This window comes from Caretta caretta, chromosome 2 (genome assembly GCF_965140235.1).
Source record: "Caretta caretta isolate rCarCar2 chromosome 2, rCarCar1.hap1, whole genome shotgun sequence".
NCBI classification, from domain to species: Eukaryota; Metazoa; Chordata; order Testudines; family Cheloniidae; genus Caretta; species Caretta caretta.
Window position 1 is genome coordinate 7,277,811 of NC_134207.1, and position 24,068 is coordinate 7,301,878.

General features: G+C 45.9%; 1 protein-coding gene across 8 annotated transcripts in view; it reads left to right on the top strand.

Annotated features, from left to right (window-relative positions):
* Positions 1-11,739: 11,739 nt before the first annotated feature.
* TSNARE1 (t-SNARE domain containing 1) overlaps positions 11,740-24,068 on the top strand; it is a 719,956-nt gene continuing 707,627 nt past the window's right edge. For 6 of the 8 annotated variants that reach the window (XM_048841786.2, XM_048841780.2, XM_048841783.2 and 3 more), the window contains exon 1: positions 11,740-11,843. The gene's annotated coding sequence lies outside the window, so the exon portion shown is untranslated. The remainder of the gene's footprint in view (positions 11,844-24,068) is intronic. The other 2 variants (XM_048841782.2, XM_048841781.2) reach the window with 2 other exon arrangements.

The window sequence follows — 24,068 nt, forward strand, 5'->3', positions numbered from 1 at the left end:
TGACTTCAGTGGCAGCAGAATTAAACTCTTTATATGTAGATTTAAACATTTCAAATAAATATGCTTTAAAGCGCGCTCTCTCGCTCTATTTTTTATCTCTCAAGCATGTCATGAGTTCAGGATTCTGTGTTTTGCCTAGCAAGATCGATTGCAGCCCAAGCAGCTAGAGCATCATAAAGAATGAAGGTTCCACTTGTCCTTCAGATGTTAGTACTGTCAGGAAGAACCCTGACCTTAGGTTTAGCAGATAAAATCCCTCTCAGTTTACCCTTAGCAGTGCTCTTGTTGCCGGTTTGGAAGGGCATCCTCCTTATTTTAGCTTCATTGAAGGGGCCAAATTCTTTCCTTGCTTACACCATGCAATGCCAGCTGCACTGGAGTAGGATTTACCCTTCAATGTTTATTCTTGTCTTTGATCCAGGCATCTGTGTGGCCTTTTTCTTCTTCCTTCCCCAAACTGGACCAAATCCTTTTCTCACTGAAGTCGATGGAACATGGAATTTGCCCCAGTGTCCGTTATTGACTTCAAAGTCTCCTTCCCCACCACCTGAGTTCAGTTCTGTTCACTCCCCATTGCATTATGACTATTGCGCCCAGCATGCATTCCTTTAGCTCTGTTGACATTAATTTCATTTGCCACTTGTCATCCCGAGCCACAGTAGTGAGGAGGTTCAATTTAAACTCTCCAGCGTTCATCAATGAAACTGATCACTTGGGTCACTTAGAGCATTGGACACGCTTTATTGATGAGATGATTGACTTATCACTACCCAGGGTGCAAAGTTTATTTTTTCTAATTCACAAAGTACAATACTTCTAAAACCGCAGGGTCAGCTCTTAGCGACACTGATGGAAATCTGGAGATGCCTGTATTGACTTCACTGGAGTTAATTCAGAGTTTCCCCAGCGTAACTGAGATCTGAACGTGGCCCACAGCCAGAATACAAACTCTCTATAGCCAGTGAATCTTACCCATGACGTATCATACCTGCCAGTTAATCACTACCATGGGACATTTTTATTGATACCATTGCAACATTTGATGAAAACATCTGTTTTGTGTCAAGATTTGATGGGCCCTGGTCCAAACCTCTTTTGGACTTTAAATGGACTGAAATAAGGTTGTTCGGGGAATGCTCAGTGCTTTCTGGCCTGGCTTTACTTTTGCTGTAATAATGTTTTATTAAACTGCTTGCATATAACAACAAGGTACAGATATGCTGCAGTGAGCTAACGGAGTTGCACTCTTTGAGGAAATCTCTGATCACTATCATGTAGCCCTAAAATTTGGAGGTAAAAGCCAAACTTGTGTTTCTTTAGAGGAGCATTCAGACTGGCTTCCTCTGCTGATATTTGCAAAGAAATGGAGAGGTAGTCCTCCAATATTCCTTGCAGTTGAGCAAGGAGTAGGTAGCTTTGGCAGCTTTGCTTATGGTTTCTTGTTGCAATTGTATTAGGAGTCTGATGGATTTGGTGCAGAAGATGTGACGTGTCCTCGGTACACCACTCGCCAGAAGCATGTATTTAAGACCCAAAACTGCTGTCTCTTTCAGGTCAATCTATTTACTACATGTAGCTCTTTACCTTTTTCCCCAGCTGCATTTCATGGAATCATTGAACTGCCAGGCTGAAAGGGACCTTTAAAAGATTATCAAGTCCAGGCCTCTGCACTGAGGCAGGACCAAGTATACCCAGACCCTGTTCTTAAAAACCTCCAGTGATAGGGATTTGACAACCTCCCCTGGAAGCCTCTTCCAGACCTTAACTATCCCTCAAGTTAGAAAGCTTCTCCTCATATCTATCCTAAATCTCCCTTGCGCAGATAAAGCCCATTACTTCTTGTCCTACCTTCAGTGGACATGGAAAATAATTAATCACCGTCACCTTTATAATAGCACTTAACATATTTGAAGACTGTTATCAGGTGCCCCTCAGTTGTCTTTGCTCAAGACTAAATATGACCAGTATTTTAACCTTTCCTCATAGGTCAGGTTTTCTAAACCTTTTCATTATTTTTGTTGCTCTCCTCTGGACGCTCTCCAGTTTGTCCACATCTTTCTTAAAGTGAGACACCCAGAAATGAACACACTACTCTGGCTGAGACTTCACCAGTTTTGAATTACAGCAGGACAATTATACTCCTGTTAATACACCCCAGAATATTAGCCTTTTCATAACTGCATCACACTGTTGACTCATATTCAATTTGTGATCCAGTATAAACCCCAGATTCTTTTTAGCAGCATTACTGCCTAAAATGCATCCAATGAAGTGAACTGTAGCTCACGAAAGCTTATGCTCAAATAAATTTGTTAGTCTCTAAGGTGCCACAAGTACTCCTGTTCTTTTTGCGAATACAGACTAACACGGCCACTACTCTGAAACCTGCCTAGCCAGTTATTCCCCATTTTGTAGTTGTGCATTGGATTTCTCCTTCCTAAGTGTAGTACTTTGCCATTACTAAATTTCACTTTGTTGATTTCAGACCAATTCTCCAATTTGTCAAGGTCCTTTTGAATTTTCATCCTGTCCTCCAAAATACTAGGAACCCCTCCCAGCCTCTGCTTACACCAGCATTATTTGTGGGCTCTTATTATCGGTATTCAGATGGCTGCCGGCTTTGTGAGAAAATGTGTATGCATCTCAACAGTTTTAGCAAGAGTGATGATTTATGTTAAAATTCACAATGGAAAGGGAACAAAGTTATCTCCTATTTTATTTTTATTCTCTTTAAGATTTGTCATCTATTCAAGGAACAGAAACAATACTGCGTGAGTTATAAATAAGAGTGAACTGTTGAAGTGGCCACTTTTGCTAATTCATTATTGCTCAACCTATTGAATGAGAACTTATGCATAACTAGGTCTTAAGGAAGGATTCTGCCAATGCACTAGTTATGTCTAGATGGCTCTAGATGGCTCTAGATCACTACTGTCACGCTTTGGTTAGGGAAGTGGTGAGCTGAATCTTCTGCTATTCTTAGCCTTTAGCCTTTCCATCTGTAACCTTTGATTTAGATAGTCCCATTAATATGATTAGATGCAAACTTTAAAAATAATGTCAGCCCAAGGTTCGGTCCTTGATTTGGCTACAGGTTATTTACTTAATTCAGTCTAAGAACCGTGAGTGACACGAGGGATGAAATTCAAACTGTTATTATATGATCAAACTAAAGCAAGTGTGCACAAAAACACTACAGTTTAACAACTTAACTCTACATTTATACTCACATTCCAAAGATGTAATAACACCAAGGGGTGTAGGATCCTTCCTTTAAGCTGTGTTTGATGGTGTATGGAGCGCCCCCTACATTTGGAGCTACCCTATTGATAGTACATTATAATAAGCCAATCAATGTTAAATCTACCTTTTTACCATAACTATTCTTCTGCTACCATATTTAATCTTCCATACCCCAAAGCCAAATATCTTCTTTTTACTATTAATATCAAACATCCTTCTAATTATCATTTGCATCAACGCAAATTCTGCCGTTACTAATATTCCACAACATCCCAAAAATCCCTGTACAACACTTGTTAAAACCAGTTAAAACCAAAATATATTTACTATATGATCCAAGATTATGCCTTGAGTCACTTCTATTAATACCTCTATTCACTCATGCTAACAAACCTAACTTTAGCCTAATCTTCAGGCCTAAAGGCGTGCTCTCTATTTGCATTTCAACACATTTTAAATAAGCAAACAACACCCTCATGGTCTACACATCCACAGCCATGGGTGTGTCTGTTTGACCCAGCTGTTTCATCATGTCTGCCCGTAAACTGTAAGATCTCTGGAGCAGGGTTTGTTGTCTTCGTACTTGTCTATACAGCACCTTGATCCATGACTGGAATTCGTAGCTATCCCCATAATAGAAATAACAACATCAAGACTAGTTTGCAAACAACTTGCAAAGAGAAAAACAGGCTAAATTTACAACCTGTTATCTACAGTGAACAGCACAGCTTTTGGTTCTGAGAGAGCTGGAGACCATCTAAACTCCCATAAACTTGGGATATAGTCCTAAATCTCAATTTCCTTTATTTTTTTTATTGTCCAGTTGTTTACCAATGCAGCCTATATGCAAATTCCTCTAACAACTGCTGGCATGGCTTATCACAAATGATGAGCCCTAATGATCTTTACAATTATACATAGACTTCACTGAACACAAAGTGCCTGATAGAGCTTTCATGGACTTAACAGACCCTTCTCTCTTGCAGGAGCACAGGTCTCGTCTCACGACTTCCTTGCAATTTTAAGACAGGCAGCAACCATTAATTCAAAGTTTACAATGTGGGAGAGAATGATTTGTTCGGTGAGTTTCTTGGCACTTACATTAGCAAAGTGTTACTTAATTTGTGTCCAGTTTAGTTTTTCCTCTTGTGGTTGCATGTAGATTATTGGGTTGTTTTTGTTGCTGCTGCTGTTATTGCAACACCCAGTGCAGCTACACGCAGAATGTAGACAAAGATGTTTAAACCTATTCCCCTCATAGACTTTCGGAATCTGATGCCATTGGCAGGAAGGCTGCCAAAGCCCAATCTCCAGGTTACAGCTGTAGCCCATGGAGTTCTGTACTGGGGCCCATAGCTGCCTTCCTCTTCACAACAGAGATTTCACCTGCAGAGAGACTCAAACATGAATGTAATACTCAAACTTGAGCCAAGCAGAAGGCCACCTGGAACAAGTTGGAGAACTGTACGCTCAGATCTGTAGTCTTTGTAGCCCATGCTTCTGTATTAATGACGAGCAAGCGGCAAAGGCAGGCTGCTTCCAGTATTTACAAATGGGGCATGGTCTTTGTGGCTCCCAGAATGTTACTAAAACAGCCTCACCTCAGCAAAATGAGAGCACTCAGTATTAATAAAAGAACGACACCTGGGAGGAAGTCCAGAAAGTGTGTGGAAAAACATGTAGCTTTTCAAAATCTCTGATCCTTAGGCAGGCAATATCTTGATGTGGTGATCGCTCATCTTCACAAATTAGCACTTAGTGTTACCTGGGGTTTTCAGAACTCCCAAGAGTGGTAACTTAATTATTTCACTCTGGACAGTGTCAGGAATAAATTAATCGAAACACAGCAACTCCATCTGATCAAGGATTAATGCAAGTAAGGGTGCTCTTGTCTAACACTGCAGTTTATTAGATTTAAGCACACACAGACATAAGCAATAGGTTTAGAACATCCCAGATATTTACCTAAACTCTGGCACGGTATTGAGTAGTTAACAGCAGGTACGCAGGGGCCAGTTGCTCACCCGCTGGCGAGAAAAGTTGTCAGGAAAAATGTCTCTCAAGATGGCTTCAGAGGACTGCTCCAAAGTACATTCTATTAGCTAGGTTTTTTTATAACTATCTTCTACAAAACACATAGGTCATAATGACTGCTACTGGATCATCACTTTTCCTAACTTTCAATAAACTTCTAATATCAGAGGCACTTAGACTCAAGGTCTTCCATCCACTTATCTTCTTCAGTCTCACTTACTTACTTTCCTTCCCCTTCTCCATTCTGATTAGCAGAAACTGCCTCCTAGATTTTGACCTTGCCTCTAAAATCCTGCTTCTCAATTAACCCTTAACTAGGTGGTGTTCTGTTTTATTAATTCATGGAGGCTGAATGCACATAATATGGTTGCAGTTGGCTTAGACTGGGGCTCCACTGTGCTAGGAGCTGTAGGAACACATGAGTCTCCACCCCAAAGGACATACAGTCTCAATGGACAAAACAGACTAAGGAAGTAGTCTTGAAGTAGTCAGAAACTGAGACACAGAGATTTCAGCAACCTGCCCAAACCCTCACCAAAAGTCTGTGGCAGCCCTAGGGTTGGGTTTGAATGTGTAAGGGGGTGTCAATATCAGGAGAAAGGGCTAGGGTTGAAGAGAAATCAGGATCCTGAGACTGACAGTCCCCACAGCCAATGGGGAGAGGGCAGTGCTCCAAGTCAGCTGGATTGACAAGGCAGGCAGGCCAATGCGGGAATCAAGAGCCTGCCACCCATCCTGCGTGTGAACTGGAGCTGCCTGAGCCAGAGTAGAACCAAGCTAAGGAGAGAGCAGCAGCCTGAGCTGAGCTGAGAGAGCTGTGGGCCAGAGACAGAGGGGCCGGAGAAGCAGCCCAGAAGGCAGAGGTGAGCGGGAGGCAGAGCAGCAATGAGCCAGAGGAAGCAGAGCTGGGGAGCTGGAGCAGCACAGACCAGCTGCGCTGATGGTGCGCCAGGGCTGAGCTACAGCGGGGAGCAGTGGGGCCAGAGCTGGGATAGTGGATGCCCACTAACGCTACAGCCGAGCGTGTGGAGCAGCTGGGGAGAGCGAGGTGGGATCCTGATCAGAGGGCCCAGCTTAGGGAGATGTTGCCAGACAAGACGCCTTGAAGTCTGGACTTGGAGGTGGGGACGCAAACCCAATGGGAAGGTCAATGCTGTGGAGAAGGGTCATAGAATCATAGAATCATAGAATATAAGGGTTGGAAGGGACCCCAGAAGGTCATCTAGTCCAACCCCCTGCTCGAAGCAGGACCAATTCCCAGTTAAATCATCATCTAGGTGGGTCCTCCCACCTAGAGCCTGAGGGCGTGTGGCCACCACCAGAGCTGGTGTCTGACCCACAGTATCACTGCAGCACAGTCAGGGCCTGGGAGGGAGGCTAGGGACATGTGAGGAATAGGCTGGGAACTTTTCTGAAATTGCAAAGACTGCTGGTTATGGTGTTCCCCAGGCCTATGGAAGGCTCCCATTCCTTTAACCTTTTCCATTTTCCCCATATTTTTCTTACAGTTGCTGTTTATCAAATTGTATTTGGTTTAAACTTAATGTAGTGATCACTGGGGTCAGGGAAGTGGCTGGTGAGCGGACAATATCCTGGAGTGGGGACACCCTAGCCCCTGCACTAAGTGACCATGACAAGACGGGGGTTAAGTCTCCCTGGAATCCTGGACCCAGCTTTATCAGGGTTACGAGGATTGCCGCATGGTAGAGTGGAAGAGGAGTTCTCAAGGTCAGGTAGGTATCCAGGTAAAGGGAATTGGAGCGAGGACTCAGATCCTTTTGCTATCTGATTCCACCGGGGTAGTACAGAAGCCAGGAAAGTTCCCCACAATAGCAGGACCATTTTGCTGCTTACAAATGTCCTGCGTCCCAGCCTAATGCCTTAATCACAGGAGCATTCTTCCTGCACAGCTATGATATGCAAACTCTAAACAGGGTCACACAACTGGCCAGCACAACTTCTGAGGCAGTTCACTTGTTGGGAAGAAAGTTGATGCAATCAAAGTCTGAAGAAGCTCTTTGTAAATCAGAAACAGAACAACCATCCCCAAGATGGGGTATTTTTCTGTATATTTCAAGACCCTGTGCTGCTTGCTTGTGGCACTATATAGGGCTACATAAACTGGGAACATGGTTTGTGTGTATTCCATGCTGGAAATAAATCTGAATTTCTAACTCTGCTTTCTCTTCTAATATTTAAACCCCTGGGTTTGGCAAATTTGTCTTTTGCTGACTGCAGAGAAATCCGTCAGGATTGCTGTGTCACCGCTCCGAATCCATCCTCTGCCTACTTTTTGGAGAGTTGATGCAGTTTTGCAGCGCTCTCCAGTTGGCAAACACAGACTATTTTATCTTCGTATCCACTCTCTTGTCACTGCTACTTAATCTTGCATTAAAGAAATGCAGTTCTCTGCCCCCTCAAATAAGCTATCACATCATGGGCCTCAGTCTCTGTAGTCCAGACAGAACGAGTCTCAAACATGTGAATGAAATAATCAGCTGATCATTCTGTTTTTTATCCCCCTTCAATAGATGTACCAGTTTGGACACTTTGTGGTCTCTTGCTGCTCCCCATAAAGGGCCTGCACTTACAATACGCCAAAGGTCCTTGACCCCTCTTGAAAAACAGTAATAGATAAATAAATATTGGTAATAACAAGGACCAGCCATAATGCACGTAAGGCACTTTTAGATCCTTGGAAAAGCGCCGTAGAAATATACAGAGTATTATTACTGTATTATTAATTAACTCAATTATTGATATAACAGCATTGTTTCATACACAGAACCAGCAAGATGCACACACTGCAATCCAAAGCAATTATGTTATTATCATCCTACCTCCTCTCCTCTGGAACACACTGTCTGTTGTATCTTATGTAGGGACTGTGTCGTTTATTGGTACATGCACACTTATAATAGCACTTTTTAAAAAAAAATATTCTCACAGGGCTCAGCGGGAAGTAAACACGACCAGTTTTGAAAATCACTAGACTGTCTTGAATTTTGCACATTGCTATTTTGATCTTAGGCCAGGTCTACATTACAGACCTATAACAGTCTGACCGCGTCGCTCAGGGGTAAAATCCACCCCCCTGAGCGATGTAGTTATACCGATCTAATTCCTGTGTAGACAGCGCTATGGGGATGGGAGAACATCTCCCGTCGCCACAGCTACAGCCTCTCGGGGGGGTGGACTGACTACGCCGACAGGAAAAGCTCTCCCGTTGACGTCATAGCAGTGTCTTCACGAAAGTGCTACAGTGGCGCAGCTGCACCTGTATGTGAAGACAAGCCCTTAATCTGAACTTTTTGTGGGACAAAAAAAGAACAGCAAAAAACAGAGTGTGTCACCAGATCAGAGGCATTTGCACACTGCAAGCAGGACAGCAGCCTTTTCTTATCAGTGCATTTTTATGGCCTTTTTCCCAAAGGGATTTTCTGCAAAGGCCGCACCAATAAATGATTTATCAATGCAGCAAAAGATCAAGGAAACAGCTCTGCTTGTGGTTTGGCGCTGTAATATCTTGAAGTTTATGGAGGCTTAGGTGGCCTCTCAGCCCTTTTAAAACTTTTCTGGCAGGGCTATCAGTGCAGCATTACATTTCTGAAAAAGCAGCAGGCTTGACAACTCCTTGTTAAAATGAAATGTCGTTTAAAGGCCCTATCAAGAAAATCTATCCTTATAACTCACTTCTTCCGTGATGCCGTCCAGTGCTAGCCCACTTCAGTAAAACTGCTGTCACATACCTAATAAAAAAACAAACAAACAAAAAATCTAGTTATGCACTAAGACAGAGCTATTCCATGGGTCACCAAGTGCATCGTGTACCTGAATTGGATTGTCAAGCCATTTAGATTGTAAATGCCCCCGGAGCCGGGGCTGTGTTTTACTATGCTTTGTACGGAACTGAGCACACCGTCAGCACTTTAATAATAATGTAGTTAATTTTATTTTTATGATGTTTCTGGTGGCATTCACCATGTGCTAAGCACAGGCAAACACAAAGGAAGGCACGTTCCCTTCCCCAAAGAATTTACACTGTTTTTATGAGGAACTCATAACACCTACAATGATCAAAACTGAACTGACTCTTCTTCTTTCACGCAAACTGTTTGCTTTTTTGCACCTCTATCAGCCTGGAATGGTTGGTTTTGCTTTAGGGCCATCCTATATCTGCAGTGGTGTCATGGGCCAGTAAAACCACTTTTCAAGGGAGGAAATTAATTCTCCACCTAGGGTGGTGACCAGGTGTCCGGTTGGCAGTGCTGCTCCCTGCTAGCCTCCGCGACGTGTGGCTCCCAGGCAGAAGCCGGCATGTCCCCGTCCGGCTCGACACATAGGGGCAGCCAGCAGGCTCTGCACGCTGTCCCGCCCGTGCAGCTCCCATTGGCTGGGAACCGTGGCCAATGGGAGCTGTGGGGATGGGGCCTGCGGACAGGGCAGGGTGCTGAGCTGCCTGGCCGTGCCTCCATGTAGGAGCTGGAGAGGGGACATGCCACTGTTTCCAGGAGCTGCTTGAGATAAGCGCCGCTCAGAGCCTGCACCCCTGACCCCCTCCTGGGCCCCAACCCCAATACCCCTCCCACCCTCCAAACCCCTCAATCCCAGCCCACCCCAGAGCCCGCACCCCCAGCCAGAGCCCTCACTCCCCTCCCATGCCCCAACCCTCTGCCCCAGCCCTGATTCCCCTCTCGCCCTCTGAACCCCTCGGTCCCAGCCTGGAGCACCCTCGTACACCCCAAACCCCTCAACCCTGGCCCCACCCCAGAGCCCGCACCTCCCAACCCCTCTTGCATTCCAACCCACTGCCTCAGCCTGGAGCCTCCTCCCGCACTCTGAACTCATTTCTGGCCCCATCCCGGAGCCTGCACCCCCAGCCAGAGCCCTCAGCCCCTCCTGCACCCCAGGTCCCTGAGCCAGCCCAGTGAAAATGAGTGAGTGAGGGTGGGGGGAGAGCAAGAGACAGAGGGAGGGGGCCTCAGAGAAGGGGCGGGGCAGGGGGTGGGGTAAGAGTCTTCAGTTTTGTGTGAGTAGGAAGCTGGCAACCCTACCTCCACTTGATGACATGAAAACCTTTTGAAATTGTTTCTCATCACTTGTTTTCTTGAAGAGTTTCACAGAATCTAATACAGGTCTGGGGTTTGCTGTTCAGGTTTGCAAGCAGGCACTTGCAGGCTGACGTGCCAACCTCACTAACTAGGGAGAGAGCTATTGGTTCTCAAGCTATTGTACCGGTGACCCCTTTCACACAGCAAGCCTCTGGGTGTGACCCCCCTTATACATTAAAAACACTTGTTTATATATTGAACACCATTATAAATGCTGGAGGTGAAGCAGGGTTTGGGGTGGAGGCTGACAGCTCGTGACCCCCCCCATGTAATAACCTTCCGACCCCCTGAGGGGTCCCGACCCCCAGTTTGAGAATCACTGGTCTAGAGGGTGTCCTAGCCATGATCTGGGAGGGCTGTGGGGCAACAACAGCACAAGGACTGGTGGGGAGAAGACTGGAGCCAGGGGAGGAGCTCGCAGGTATGGCATTAAACCTGTGTGTGTGTTTGGTGAGTGGGTGGGGGGTAACTGGAGTCCAGCAGGCCAGGAGCTTGGGGAGAGGGGACCAGGGGATAGCCAGGGCCCAGGGATGAAGTGGGCAGGATACCGGCAGAGGATGAGGAGCCAGGATCGGGACTAGGCCCAAGTATGGGAGGAGCAGGGAGGAGGAGAACTCAGGATCGGGACTGGGACCAGGGCCAAGGAGGGGGATGAGATGAGGAACCGAGCCAGGATCAGGGCCAGGGTACGAGGAGCCAGGATCGGGGGCCGGGAGCCAGGATCGGGGCCAGGGCACGAGGAGCCAGGATCAGGGCCAGGGCACGAGGAGCCAGGATCGGGGGCCGGGAGCCAGGATCGGGGCCAGGGCACGAGGAGCCAGGATCAGGGCCAGGGCACGAGGAGCCAGGGCCGGGAGCCAGGATCGGGGCCAGGGCACGAGGAGCCAGGATCAGGGCCAGGGCACGAGAAGCCAGGGCCGGGGGCCAGGATCGGGGCCAGGGCACGAGGAGCCAGGGCCGGGGGCCAGGATCGGGGCCAGGGCACGAGGAGCCAGGGCCGGGGGCCAGGATCGGGGCCAGGGCACGAGGAGCCAGGGCCGGGGGCCAGGATCGGGGCCAGGGCACGAGGAGCCAGGATCAGGGCCAGGGCACGAGAAGCCAGGGCCGGGGGCCAGGATCGGGGCCAGGGCACGAGGAGCCAGGGCCGGGGGCCAGGATCGGGGCCAGGACACGAGGAGCCACGGCCGGGGCCACGGCCGGGGGCCAGGATCGGGGCCGGGACTCGAGGGAGGCGGGGGCGGAGGGGCGCGCCAGGCTCGGCCGGGGCGGGGCCTTACCCCGGGAGGGGCGCGGGGCGGCCCCCTGCGGAAGCCCCGCCCCTTCCTGCCCGGCGCGCGGCTCGCTGGGAGATGTAGTTGGCGAGGCGGCCTCCGCGGGGAGGGGAAGGGAGGGGCGGGGCGGTCGCGCGGTCACGTGATGTTTGGGTTGTCCCCGGCGCTGCCCGCACAATTGCAGGTGAGCTGCGTGCGGCGGGGGGCGCCCGGCCTCGGGGCGGGGTCCCGCGTGCAGACGGATGGCGGGGGATCTCTGGGGGCCCCCCTGCAGGGAGAGCAGGGTGTGTGGGGGTCGGGATCCTGGTTCCCCCTGGGGAGAGAAGGGGTCGGTGGGTGGGTCAGGGCCTGCAGGGCCCCCCTGGGGAGAGAAGGGGGGGGCGTGTGTGGGTGGGTCAGGGCCTGCGGGGTCCCCCCGGGGACAGAAGGGCCTGCGGGGTCCCCCTGGGGAGAGAAGAGGGGGTGTAGGTGTGGGTGGTTCAGGGCCTGCGGGGTCTCCCTGGGGAGAGAAGAGGGGGTGTAGGTGTGGGTGGGTCCAGGGCCTGCGGGGTCCCCCCGGGGAGAGAAGAGGGGGTGTAGGTGTGGGTGGGTCCAGGGCCTGCGGGGTCCCCCCGGGGAGAGAAGAGGGGGTGTAGGTGTGGGTGGGTCCAGGGCCTGCGGGGTCCCCCCGGGGAGAGAAGAGGGGGTGTGGGTGGTTCAGGGCCTGCGGGGTCCCCCTGGGGAGAGAAGAGGGGGTGTAGGTGTGGGTGGTTCAGGGCCTGTGGGGTCCCCCTGGGGAGAGAGGAGGGGGTGTGTGGGTGGGTCCAGGGCCTGCGGGGTCCCCCTGGGGAGAGAAGAGGGGGTGTAGGTGGAGGACCTGGGGGGGGTCCCCATGCAGAGAGAAGGGGTGTGTGGCTGGCTGGAGGACTGGGGGTGGGGGCAAGGTGTCCCCATGCGGAGAGAAGGCGGGTATGTGTCTGGGTCAGGGGCATGGGTTGTCATTTTCTCCCTTTGCAGCAGAACGCCTCATTGTTTTTAAGGGTATCTGTGTATTTCTCCAGTGCCCGAGCCTGGTCTCTCTCGGGAGCCTTCTGCAAACGAGGAGGGTGCAGCTATTAGGGACCTGAGCTCCCTCTGGGACACCTGTCCAGTAGGAGAGTCTGAGGTCCGGGTGGCTTCCCTTCATCTCCCCCGGTTGGTCCCCACATAGTGAGGGGGAGAAACATGCAGAGGGGAGCTGGCTCACTAGCTTGACCTTTGCAGACCTATTCATGTGCCTCCCCCTGAGGCATTTCACTGAGGGTGTGTGAATGAATACCAGCAGTTTGAGCTCTCCCATCTCTCCTGGGGGTGCCCCACAGAGAGTGGGAGGTGGGTAGGTGTCAGTTTTACCCATGTCTCCTCGTGGAGTGCTCCCTCCAGAGAACTGCCTGCAGATGTCACAGCTGAGCTCTCCTCTCAACTTCTCCTGGGGTGCATCTGCAGAGAGTGTGTGTCTTGTACGGTGGCAGTTACCTGAACTCCCCTTCCCCTGTGTCCTTCCAGATCAGAGTGTTTTTCATGCATAGCAACCACAGGATTTTGTTTTCAAATGGCTTGGGGGAAACACATTCATGGTACACCTAAGTAGATGGATACATTTTCCCCCTCTAGCTGGAAATGTCACTTTGAAGCTGTTTCCTAATGCTTTTTTTAATGAAAACAGTGAAAGTTGGATAATACATAACCTCTCTCTGATATAGCAACCTTGGATGATAGTCAGTTCTGACCATTGTTAAATAAAAGGTTTTGCTCACTTATGTCACTCGTGGATATGATATGGTGATTGTTGTCTTGGTGACTAGTACCTGGTATTACATGGCATGTTTTTAAAATGGCATTTATCACCTCTAGGAAGGTGTTACTAGCAACACCTCTATCAGAATCCAATAATGCAAGCAAAACTTCTTACAACTTTTTTCAGGTTTAGAAAGCATCACTTTCTACACAGCGCTTGAGTGATATAGAGCAGGTTTTTTCTGTATATTTTTAAATTTCCAAAGAGCTAAATGTCTTTATAAATGCACATAAAACTAGATTCATAGTATAAATATCAATCAAAATCAAACGTTTAAAGGGATGCTGTCAGGAAATATAGGTCCCATCTGTGTCTTGGTTTATAAAATATATCAAAAATAGTTTCTGAAACAGCAAAAATGTTTTCACAAATGATTTCACAACATCAACTGAAAACCACTTGTTTGAATTTCAAATAGTCTCCTACAGCGTTTACAACCCAGTATTTGCACGTGCTTAACTTTAAGCATGTGAATATGTCACTACCTGCATGTGTAAAGTTAAGTAGGGATGTAAATGTTTGTGTGATCAAGACAAAATGTTGAAAAGCAAGCTAGATTTTAAATGTTCCGCCCTCGTTTCAACTAGTAGTGGTGACAAAGGTAAGACTCATCCTTTAAAACTATATTTACCCTGGTAGTGACCCTTTTAATTAAGCTGGTATTTTTCTTAGTCATGAGGGCAGTAAGGTATTGAGTGGCATATTATCCCTCTTGAGCTTTTTATTGGGTTGATTAATGATGACTCAGCCCCAGCCTACGTCTCTGACTTTTAATCTTATAGCATTTCTCCTCTGCTCAGTCACTGACTCCAGCCTTGATGTCCTCTTTGTTTTCGTTTCCCGCTCTTGGCTCTGACTTCTTCAGTGATGACACCTACATGCAGAACGCCTTCCCTGTGCCTGCTAACCAAGCAATAAATGTCTCTCATCATTCCCTCCTAAAAACTCAGTTCTTCCACACCACCTACAAGCAGTGAGTTAATGTAAAGAAAACCCCAAATGTGGCTTTAATGGAAGTACAGAGACTTGTGCCCAGCGTAACTGCAACCAGGTTATCTTAGCACTGCTGTAACCCTGCAACCCTTGATGTTACACTCTTCAGTGTCATGTTGTGAAATGAGATCGTAGGGCATATGTCTTCTTCTTGGCTCTGCAAAGCGTGTAGCAAATTTTTGGGTGCTGTATAAATATGATGTATAATTTTGAGCTCTGAGTCTGCAAGCTACTCTGCCTGTGTTTAGGCGGATGCTACTGACTTAAGTAAAGCTATGTGTTAGTGTAAAAGTGTGTCCAGGCAGAACAGCTTGCAGGATTGGGGCCCTATTTTACAGGAGTGTGTCTGCTCTGAACTCAGCATTCTTAACAGTGGTTGGTATCACTGTTACAGAACCCATTGGTAAATACTAGTAAAAACTTGAATCCAGGATATGGGCTGTAAAGTTAGAGGCTGAATGGAGGATGATAGACCCGTACTAGCATCTATATAGCATCCATTATTGCAGTCCCTATGTAGGCAAATTCCCACTGAAGTCATCTCTGGGATTTTTTTGTGTGGATAGCAGTTGTAGAAATAGAGCCTGAAAAATGATTCCCTTTAGAACACATACTTGCAGCGTTCCTAGAGAGAGAGTTTTTTATATGTATCTATGTTACCATAATGTGAAGTTTGCAAAATCAAGCTTTCAGAAGTTAAAAGATGCCAGACTTTATGCCCAGGCTGCCTCATTTCTGCCTCTTTGTGTGTACGCATTATAATGGTTACTTACACAAGGTTTATTTTAAAGAAAAAGGCAAAACCAAATTCTGACAGCAGCAGTAGGCTGTTAACCTGTGTCAACAAGCTACTAGAGGAGGCTACCTAACACAATCAGAGAGTGTTAAGAATGCATGAACAGCCCCTTTTTACGGACAGCATTGCTAAGAACGTACATTTGGCAGATTCTTTCTGAGAGGCAGCGTGGCTAAATGCATCAGACTTGGGACTTCTGTATCAGAGATTTGTGTTCTGTTGCCAGTTTGTGTAATCTTTCAGTGGGGTACTAGGCCCTGCTCAGTTCTAAATGTTGTGCAGGGCACTAATTAACAGAGGTGAGTGTAGAACTCATGGCTTCTTGATTCCCAGGCCAATGTACCCCAGCGGCCAATGGGTATTGGGAGGAAGATCTATTTTGTGGTCCATCCAGTGGAGTACTTTGCATTTGTCCTTACTGAATTTCATCCTGTTTACTTCAGACCATTTCTCCAGTTTTCCAGCTCATTTTGAGTGATAATCCTATCCTCTCTAAAGCACTTGCAACCCCTCCCAGCTTGGTATCATCCGCAAACTTTATAAGTGTACTCTCTATGCCATTATCTAAATCATTGATGAAGATATTGAATAGATTAAAATAGAAAGAACTATAAAAATCTTTTTTTTTTAAAAAAAATCCTTTCTGCTCTCTGACTTTCTATGCTTCACTTAGCTTGGGGAGTGAACCTAGCTGAATCACTTTCACTTGGTTTCCCATGCATAGGGGATTGTCAGCAGGGACATATGTAAATCTACAAACTTTTAACTGATTTAAAAAAATCATAAAACATTTGTTCTTATTTTGAGTGAAATTCACCTCAGTGCAGTGTGTCCGCATGAGGCCCTTGGCACCACTTAAATTGCAAATCTCTTAATTTAAAACTTTAATTTGCCTGGAGCTCTGATTTTACAATGAGTTCAGCTCCGAGTGGCATATGTGGCAGTGGGAGCTCCAGGCAGGCACAGGAGACTATCTTCATCCAGTTTATATAGGATTGGGGTTTTAGTTGGTAAGGAGAGCATTGTGCAGCCATTCTGCATCAGGGTGAGTTTGGCTCATAAAGTTCCTGATCCAGCATTGGGATTCACAGTTGCAGACCCATATGACTGCAGGACCCTACACAGGCTCTGGGAACTTCAATTATGTGTGGATTGTTTCGTCCAACTCGTGATTCAAGCACATGTGTAAAGTTTAGCATGTGCTTAACTGCTTTTCAGAACTGAAGTCTTAATATTTGTGTCTAACCTATAGTACTTGACAGTATCTGTTGTGGTGACATTACATGTTATCAATGTTCTCTCTAATTTTTTACATCCATGTATGGAATGAATTTTGTTATGTGCACCAATATGGAAGTGACGTGTGGTGGGGGTTGGTCAAGGGGTTCGGAGTGTGGGAGGGGGCGGAGGGCTGGGGCAGAGGGTTGGGGTGTGGGGGAGTGAGGGCTCTGGCTGGGGGTGCAGGCTCTGGGGTGGGGCTGGGGATGAGGGGTTTGGGATGCAGGCTGCGGCGGGGAGAGAGGACTCCCCCCAGCCCTCTCTTGCCACAGCAGTTTGGGGCTGGGTGAGAGTCGCCTCTCCCCGGTCACGGCAGCTCTGGCTGGGCTGGGCTGGTCCGGGCCAGGGGAGAGGCTCCTCTCCATGGCCCTGGCAGTTCCGGTGGGGCTGGGCTGGGTCATGGGAAGGGCGCCTCTCCCTGCCTGCGCGGCCATGTGGCTGCACAACTTACAGGGAACTTAGTATGTTATGCTACCTGTTTTCTCTTGTTGGATGTTTTCTTTTTAATATACGAAAATAGAAAATAAATGTTTAAAAGGCTTAAGCTATTTATCTTGACTTTGCAAAACAGAATATTCAGTATTGCTGGGATGGATTTGAAGATTAGAAATTGATGATTTTGCAGTGGCTACTTAATGATGATAACCAGCTCTTAGATCTCAGAGTATTGCAAAGGATGTCAATATTATTATCCCCATTTTACACGTGGGGAAATGGAGGCATGGGGCAATGAAGTACCTTGATGAAGGTCATCCAGCAGATCAGTGGCAGAGCTGGGAGTTGCAGGTGTCCTGAATCCCAGTCTGATGCTCTGTCCATGAGGTCACACTGCTTCCCCACGTATTATCCCCTAATCATTATATAATAAGACACTCAAACACAATAGCTCTAACGAACATACGGCTATTTCCACCAAATGATCAGTAATTTTGGCATTTTAAAAACATTGCTGTGCATTTTTAATTGGCATTCTACTTCTGCTAAAGGGATCAATGTAAGAATTGCACTTAACAGTTTTCTTTACCTGTATTGCTAATAATACCCAAGATTATAAAACTATAAAGAATTAAATACATCTGATTTACTTGTACTGTTTGCAGAGTGGGAGAGTGGGTGTCCCTTGTTTGTATGTCTCTTGTCCCTTTCTTGTACAGTAAAACTAACGGTAAATTTCATCCTCTGGTTCTTGTGATCTGGCACGATGTTGTTGGGAGTGCTCAATGAAAGAGAGAGAGCTGTTTTTAAAAAAAAAAAAAAAACCTCCTCTCTACATTCACTCTGATTTCCAGCCCGCCAGCTTGTAACAAATATTTTACTGACAATAAAATTGCATCGTCAAAGACAGGCTGAGGAAGTTGGAGTGTTTATTTACACATATTTGTAACTTTGTTTTGTAGGATTGGGGTCTGAATTGATAAGGAGCACATTTTTAAATCTACTGTACTTTGGTTGTGGTGGGGCTTATCCTCAGTAGCTATTAGTGTTTGCTGCTCACTTGCTGTGCTATTTAATCAAAAGATTGCTGGGAAGGATATAAACTTTTATCCTTCAGGGCATGAGCATAGAATGATGGGGGTTAGGAAGAAACTTTTCCTATTCACAGGTTACTCCATAACTTGTTCCTCCAGGGATTCTTGCACCTTCCACTGAAGCATCTAGAACTGGCAGTGGTCAGAGATAGGATATTAATATGAATCACTACTCTGATCCAGTATGACAGCTCCAGTTCAGTTAGGAAATGAATTGTATAGTTAAGTCTGGGAGGGATGCGTGCAAAATAAAACTACAAAGTTTATTCCAACTTCCTCTTGGATGGAGTATCAAACTACCTGCACTACCGGGGTAAGTCAATATAAGTTACTCCACTCCAGCTATGTGAATCATGTAGCTGGAGTCGATGTAGCTTAGGTCGACCTAGTATCTTCAGTGTGCTCCGTCGACGGAAGGCGCTCTCCGGTCGACTTACCTTACTCTTCTGAGAGAGCTGGAATACTGGGGTTGACTGGAGAGGGCTCTGCCTTTGATTTAGCAGGTCTTCACTGGACACGCTAAATCGACCCCGCTAAATTGATTGCAGCAGCATTGATCTCTCCGTAGTGAAGACCAGCCCTAAGGTTTGGTCTACACTGCAGATGTATATCAGTATAACTACATCACTAGAGCGTGACAAATCCACACCCCTGAGCTGCGGTGCTGGAACAGTTTTTGTAGTGGGGGCGCTGAGAACCATTTCCCTGTAAATCATGGAAACCACTTCAAGCAAGGGGTTGCTGCAGCACCTCTCCCTCCCCAGTTCCAGCACCTATGCCCCTGAGCAAAGTAGTTATATAGACCTAACCTCGTGTAGACAGCATTGTGTCAGCAAGAGAGTTTCTCCTGCCAATGTAGCTACTGCCTCTCGGGGAGGTGGATTAAATAAGCCAATGGGAGAGCTCTCTCCTGTTGTCTTGGAGCATCTTCGTTAAAGTGCTAGAGTGCTGCCGTTGCACCAGTGCGGTGTTTTATGTGTAGATGTGCCCTAAGATGCAACATTTGTCATATTGCAAAGCTGTATAGTCTTAAGAAATATGTGGATATGAAATGTCATGTTGTTTTAGTGCTTGTTGAGCAAATGCTTATGATGGCTTATGTGGGTATTTTTTGTCATGCTATCTTTATAAATTCTCAAAAGTGCAAATTAATTAGCTGTAAAGTGTTTTGTGCTCTTTACTGTGTAACATTGTCATTTTCTTTTACACTCATTCCCCACACTAATGAGGCCTGTATATGGCACAAGGCATGGCTCCACTACAAAGATTTTAAAAATCAGTTAGGCAACCCTAGAACATTAAGTTAGGGAAAACATAAATATAAGGCCTGCTCTGAAGTTCCGATACTTCAGAATTCAGACTCAGGGTTAGTTTACATACAGAAGTTGCATGCATGTAACTCAACTTGTGATGTTTCTGCATTGATTTAATTGAACTGGTTCAGCAGCATTACACCTTTAGCTAAAATCAGTGCAATTTCTGTATTTACACCCGTTCTTGCTTAGGACAAAAGGAAAGATTAGAGAGCACAGGAGTGAAAATCCGTGGTTGAAAGCAAGGTAAAATAGGTGGATGTTGAAGAGGCGTGTCAAGACACTTGACATTGATGAAGAAGGATGTTTTGAACACAGGGAGGTGTGTGTGTGTGTGTGTAATTGATCACATTTTTTTCCTACGGGACACCGGCCTCATTCAGTGCGCAGGATGGATTGTGTGCACTGAATGAATAGTATTTTTGTTTTATTTTCATCGTTCAACGTGTGGCCCTGGGCTTCTTTTACTGCACACTCTTCAAACTCTGCTGTGAATATGGAATTATTAATTTCCTCATAAACTTTCCTATGCCACTCATCCCTGTAGCATCTGAGTGGTTCACAAACGTTACACAAATTTATCTTTGCAGTACCTTTGTGAGGTAAAGCAGTGACGTTATTCCCAATTTACAGATGGGGAACTGAAATACAGAGACATCAATGTCAACTGTCAACTAATTTTGGGTGCCCAGTTTGTGGCATCTAGGACCTGACTTTTCAGAGTCCTTTGCCTTATGTAGCGCTTTATGTTTATGACACTTCCATTGACCACAGTTGGGAGTACTCTGCGCTTCAGCAAACCAGACTCGAGTGGAGTAAATTGGCCACCCAGAAAAGGAAGACCTGTGAACATTTTGATTTGACTTGCCCAGCATCACACAGGAGCTCTGTGGCAGAAGCAGGGATAGAATCCAGTTCTCCAGGGCAGCCATGAGATTATCCTTTCTCTTGCAGCAATCCCCTGCATCATTCAGTACACACCTTTCAACTTCTGCAATGAATGAGGCAGGGTCCTACAAACAGTTTCCTTCATTACACAGCCCTGATTCATCCCTAGAGCAGGTCTGTCCTGTAGAAAAAATACTGTTAGAGATGGGTTTGTCTCTTCTGTGCTCTCAATCTCCCAGCTCTGTTCCTATGCCCTGGCCCACATTGACTCTGGCTTCTGGGAGGAGCAACTGCAAGGAGAGTCATGCTCAGCTGGGATCTGGAGCAAGTTCTTTGCAGACAGAATCATTTGAGAATTTAGCTGCTGAGCTCTAGCAAGTTTCTATTCAGTATGTGCAAACTGAGATTTTCAGAGGCTCATAACTTTGACAAATTTGGGTTGATTTTCATGCAGATGGCAAAAGGCACAATCGTGACACCAGGGCAAATCCTTGCTTCAAAGCATGGAGGTGCTAAAATTTCTTAGCAAAACAGCTGTAAGAATAATTTAAAATGGGCAAACCATACAGAATCATAGGGTTAGAAGGGACTGCAAGGATCGTATATTTTCCCCTAACTTCATTCTGAGAAACAGCGGAATCATTTTTGTTGAAACTGTCTAGAACAATTCAGCCCGAGACAGACATCTAAGTTCCAACATGGAAAATTTCAGCATGAATGGTTAAGGTTTGGCCAAGTTATAAGCAACTGAAAAGAGGGTCTTTACTAGGAAGTGTTGGGCAATCTTTATTCTAGGTATTGCTACCTGTATTTCTTATAATATGGCAACTAAATTGCTATGGATCTGTTTCTGTATAGTTTAAGAAGAATAGGCATATCCTATTAAAAATTTGAAAGAGCTCATAGACCAGGGATCAGCAACCTTTGGCATGTGGCCCTCCAGGGTGAGCCCCCTGGTGGGCCAGGCCAGTTTGTTTACCTGCTGCGTCTGCAGGTTCGGCCGATAGCAGCTCCCACTGGCTGCGGTTCACCGCTGCAGGCCAGTGGGGGCTGCAGGAAGCAGCACGGGCCGAGGGATGTGCTGGCTGCCACTTCCTACAGCCCCCATTGGCCTAGAGCAGCGAACCAAGGCCAATAGGAGCTGCGATCGGCTGAATCTGTGGACGCGGCAGGTAAACAAACCAGCCAGGCCCACCAGGGATTTACCCTGGCGGGCTGCGTGCCAAAGGTTGCCGATCGCTATCCTAGATCATCCATAACGTCTGTCTACAAGCTCAGAGCTCCTGATGGAGAAACCTTCAGATACTGCACTTGGTTCTAGCCAGAAGGCTTTTGTTGTGCAATTTGTTTTATATTTAAATCTTGCGCTAAAGACATTTTTAAAAAAAAAAGGCACTGCCGTTTATCTGTGTAGTAATCTGTTTAGTAATGGGAAAGTTAGATGAGACTCTGCAAGAACCTAATAGAACTGTGCTGACTCACTGGCTAGCATCTTATTTAATAAAATGCTGTGAATGACTGATTTTCTTAGCTTGCTATTTATTTCTCTTTCATCTGCCTTGAAATGGGAACTGCAGACGCTGATCAATTGAGTTTGTATAATTTTATTGTGGCTCTTGTAAGTACAGTACCTCTCTGCTAAAATGTGCATTTGTCACTTTCTGTAGTGGTACCATTTAGTGAATACCTCTCTCCTTCCCTTATTTCAGTTGCATCAGTCACTTATGGGGGCTATTTTATCTCTCTATAGTGGTCAAAGTATACCAGTGCTGCCACATGTGTGGATAATCTGGTAATATTAGGAGATACTCCATTTAAGGTGCTAACCTAAAAAGCATTGTGTGAAGGTTTTTTGCTGCAGATGTTTGTTAATGGTAATCAAAGTGAACTTTTTATGGTAGTTACTGTAACAGGCCTACGTGAAATCTGGATCTGGAGAGTTAAGTAGATGATATCACTAATTAGCAAAAAATTATATTGTCTGATATGCAACCTTACAGGTGCTGTGCAGCATTATGGCTTAGAGCAATTTCTTCCTTCACTGTGTTTCTTAGTATCTTAAATGTAGCTTTCAAACTGTATTCTTTGAGCAGGCATTTTGTGTCTGTGGCTGTTCATACAGTGACACAACCTAAAGAAGTAGCTGTTGTTTACTAGTAGACCTGGGTGAACGTTGATAATTTTTTCACAAAAAATGTTATTTTTTGACCAGTTTTATTTATTTTATTTTATTTGTGACAACCTCAATCTTCTAGTGCTTATTGGTGCTTTTGCCTGAGCTGTGCGTATAAACATATTACTAAATGAGTGGCAGTGGCTTTTGCATGATTCCTAAGCATTGTGGGGATTTCCTTAATGCCACCAGCATTTGGGGTCAGATCCTTAGCGGGTGTCAAGTGTCATTGACACCTGCTGAAGATTTGCCTCTTTAAGAAAAGCTATTACCAGCAGGACAGTGGGGTGGGAGGAGGTATTGTTTCATGATTTCTGTGTGTATATAAAGTCTGCTGCAGTTTCCACGGTAAACATCTGATGAAGTGAGCTGTGGCTCACGAAAGCTCATGCTCAAATAAATTGGTTAGTCTCTAAGGTGCCACAAGTACTCCTTTTCTTCTCCGTTTAGATTGTGCCTTTCTGCTTGCTTTTGTTAAAAGCATGCTGCCCCATCTAACCCATGCACATTTGTAGTTGTAGGAATGGAACATTGTCCTGAGAGCCAGTAAGTTCATAAATACACCCTGCCAAGTCTGGGCATGTCCAGTTTCTTGGCTTGCCTGTCAGTATCGCTTCAGATGGATGGATGAGTTTCAGAAGGTCTGGGGCTCCTTCTTCATTCTGTTGAAGTAAGTGGGGATGGAGTAATGGGCGGTTGACTAGCGATAGTGAAGTTCGCAGGTAGAATTACCAGTTCATTGACCCCAGTGCTGGAATATCGGTGGGTGTTGTCACTCAGTTCTGAAGTGAATCAGCAGAACTGTTAGTGCGGAAGCATGCACAGATCTGCCAGTGCTATATGGCCTTTATTGAAGTTCTCTTACAAGCAATAAAATCGTTCACAATTTTAGTGGTGGTGCAAAATCAAGTCATTTTAGTGGGAGCTTTTTTTCCCCCTAATGATAACCAAGGTCAAAATATTAAAACTTTGATACTGAAAATGATATTTAGGCAGCCAGATATATGTGATGCTGATTTTCAGTGTGCAGAGAACCTGCAACTTCCATTACATATAAGTGCCTGACTGAAATTAAGTGCCAAACATTTGGTATCCAAATTTGAAAATGCTGGCCTCAGGCTTTACACTACTCTGCTTTGAAAAAATTACCGTTTCTTCAAAATAAAGTACTGATCATGCAACATAGTGAAGTTTCATGGCTCCTCATTTACTATAACTCATTCTCATTCTAGCCAAATGTCAAAACTGGGATCCATTGAAATGAATCTTATTGAGTGGTATAGAAAGTATTGTGATATTATAATAAGACAGGATGCTCGACTCTGAATTTCCCTTCTATGGTACAGGGATGTATGACAAATCTGTCCAGATGCTATCTTTTCCCCTGGTTTCTAGCATGATTGAAAAACCAGGGTGAAAGTGAAGAATTCCCTCCACTGACAGTATATAATACTCAGCTGAAGTATCACTCGAGCGTCAGGTAGATGGAATCTTCCCTGCAGTAGAAGTGCAGAAAAGATTCCATTTTCTCTTGTTAGCTTCCCATGTACATCCATGCATTTCAATCACAAATGTTCTCATTTCCACCCGGAGATACATTTTCTCCTTTCCTCTTTTGTTGCT